This window comes from Otolemur garnettii, unplaced genomic scaffold (assembly GCF_000181295.1).
Source record: "Otolemur garnettii isolate 467f Iridium unplaced genomic scaffold, OtoGar3 scaffold00022, whole genome shotgun sequence".
Lineage (NCBI taxonomy): Eukaryota > Metazoa > Chordata > Mammalia > Primates > Galagidae > Otolemur > Otolemur garnettii.
In genome coordinates this window covers 16,047,651-16,051,028 of record NW_003852417.1, presented here as the reverse complement: position 1 = coordinate 16,051,028, position 3,378 = coordinate 16,047,651, and positions in this window count along the sequence as shown.

Sequence of the window (3,378 nt, the reverse complement as noted above, 5' to 3'; positions counted from 1 at the left end):
GTATATATATGCACACACATATTCATGTAGAGGGTGATATTGGAGCAGGGCCAGGCCAGAGGTTGATAGAAAGGAAGAGTTACTGAAGGTACAGAAAACAGAAAGCTATTAAAGGTATGGAAACCAGAGAGAGCAAAGACAAAGACAGAGGTGGCAACCATCTACATTCTGAAGACTGTGAGAAGATGGAAGAGACCAGAACAAATGTTTCTTTTTTTTTTTTGAGACAGAGTCTCACTTTGTTACCCTCAGTAGAGTGCTGTGGCGTCATAGCTCACAGCAACCTCAAACTCCTGGGCTTAAGTGATTCTTTTGCCTCAGGCTCCTGAGTAGCTGCGACTATAGGCACCCACCACAATGCCCAATTCACATCTCTAGGGTATACCAAGTAACCACAAACCTCAGAAATTAGTGATACCAAACTACTAGTATATCTAAACTGGCATCAACAAAATAATACACATAGTAATAAATCTTTCCTGGAGAAAAGTATCTTCATTTTAATTCTCAAGAGACCACTAATAGTAAAATGTCAGCCCAAAGTCCAAGATAACAAAGCATACAAGGAAATGAGGCAATAGGAGTGAGGCTCCGCAGAAACAACAGACAGTCGAACAGACCGACAAAGACTTCAGATACAGAGCACAGAGCTTTCAGGTACAGATCATAGTGTCACTATGCTTACTATAAGGGAATAAATACAGGAACGGTTTAAAAGGATTTTCATGGTTGAGGAAACTATCAAAGTTAACAGAAACTTGGTTTTGTTCATTGCTATACGCCCAGCACCTTTGTTTGGCAGTAACGAGTGGCTGCTCATGGAGGGAGCACGTGGCTGTCTGCACCCTCGGCCTCCCGCCTGTGCTCTTGTCTGTTTCACATGTCTATCTCACACTGGTCATCTTCATAAGGATGGCATTTTGTTACCTTCAGTTCATATCCAAAATGTCAACAATGTGGGACATGTTCAAAACGGAGCTCACCACTACTCAAATGGCACCTGTTTAAGGCCTCCTTATTTCTGTCAAAAACCATCGTTATCTCAGCCACTCAGGCTCCAGAACCTGGGTCAGGCTTCACTCCTCTTCCTCTGTTTGCCCCACACCTAAGAGTCACCACGAGGTTTCTTCCACGCAGTTCTTCCATCCTCTCTGACTGTCGGTTCCCACTGCCATTGTAGTTGAGGCCCTTGTTACCACATGCCTGGGTCACTGCTGGGCTTCTCATTACTGACCATAAACTCCTTCTGACCATTCTCCTCCTAAATTAATATTTTTAAATGATATTTTGGGCATGTTAACTGCCTCTCCAAAATCCCTATCAGATGCCACAAAAGTCACTGGCCTTGGCCAGAACCCGTTGCACTCTCGCCTGAGGGGTTCTATTGTACCAGCAGCTCTAGGTTTCCGTCTCCCATGCCTTCAGCAGACCTTGCTGAGCCTCTGTTCTGTACCAAGCTTTGCACTAAGTACTGAGAATATAAGGGAACTAGAGAGACACAGTCCTTGCCCTCAGTGACTTGCTGCTTAGTAGGGAAGATGGCCAACTATAATAGCAATCACAGTAGAGTGTGACAAATGTTATCATAGAGTAAGTTCACAGGGGTTGTAGAAGTGCATGGCAGAGGGAAATTTGGGATTCAGGAGCACAAAACAGGTGCTGGAGAAGGCTTTCCAGTAAAGAACTTTCTATCTCCTTTCCTACTATTCTCCTATTGCAACCTTCTGTCACATAATTCATCACTGTTTCTACGTGTTATCTTTCCTTCAAGGCCCACATTAAGTTTCTTCTGGGTGTTACACCCTTCGTGGTCATCTCCTTCTCAGATCTCATAATAATACTAATCTGACGCAGAAGCTATGCCCACTTGAATTTTTGCATGTGTGTATACATACATACGTATACGCACATTAGTTTGAATCATATAAAAGTCACTGGATATTTAACCATTTTTAACCCACCAAACTGACAATTCCATATGGTTCAACCATATGACTTGAAAACTTTGCCTAGAGCTATTATCCCTGTATAAATCCACATACGAACTTGCAGTTTGCTCAAAGATACAAACTTACAAGCAGCCCCACAAATGCTCTCTCATATGTCCCATAGAGGCACCAAAGTGTGAATTCTCATTTACATATTTTACATCTGATCACACATACACCACGTAAACCCACAAAATGACAAACTCATTCATGAGTGTCCTCACATACCACACACCCAATATGCACACAAACCCGACAGACGCACGAGATGCAAATGAGCACACACACACACTCTCACGCACATTCATTATAACCGACACCTTGGTGTACACACACACTCCCACACATGTGCTGGCGGGCACACATTGGTCCCCAGATATATCCAGAATAATTCTCAGACTGAACAAAGCCAGACGCAGGAGCACCCTCAGGGGAGAATTCACCCACCCATGTCTAATCTGTCTTTTTGTAGATCTAGGGAATCTAATAACAAGGTGATAACACTATGTTTAAAATAAGAATTAATAAGCTCTGAGCAAGGATCTGAAGAAGTCTCCTGTGAGTAAAGGGCTTATGCTTTAGTGCACAGAGTCTGACATTCACTATGGCCACTCTAAGGCCTTTTTTAGGCTTTTGCTTTCAGTAAGATTGATAAGGTGTTAGCGTCCCTGATCCAGAGAAAGCCTTTTATTTGGAGCCCTTGCCAGCCCAACTGTCCTGGTGGGTTGAGGAAAAGGGGAGCCAGAAATGGGTAGGATGGGCTGGAACTAGTAACAGTCAAAGTTGTCTTAGGTGGGACAGTCGCATCAGCAGGGAACTAGCCAAAGCTGAGAGGCAGCTGGATGTACGTGTAAAGAAGGCGTATGTGGACTATCTGTGGCTCGTGTCCTGCTTCCCATCTTCCTGTCCCTTCTACCTGGTTTCCCCACCACACGGGCTCTGTCTGGTTTCCATGGACACCGAGATCCCTCGCATTAACAGCACAAGAAAGTCTGAGAAGAGAAAAACATCAGGCTAGGTCTGCATTTTAGCTCTTAGGTGCTTGTAAAAATTAGGACAAGTTTGCAAACTTAATTGTCAGACCTTGTACGATGACCAGCTCTCATGGACAGTCTAGAAAAAGAGTTCCAAAAGTGCTCTGAAGGGTGGACTAGGCGCTGGTATTAATGCATAGATTCCCAAGGGGAGCACTTTGAAGGTGACTATGCATAAGTCATATTCAGCAATGAAGTATGTAGCACTTTTTCTAGGATGAGTTCACAAACTTAATTGTACAACCTTGTAAATCTAATAAAAGATACAGAAAGAAGATATACCTAGAATATATAACAAATTTTTACAAATCAGTAGGAAAAAATAACTCACTACAATATTGAACAACCACTTCATA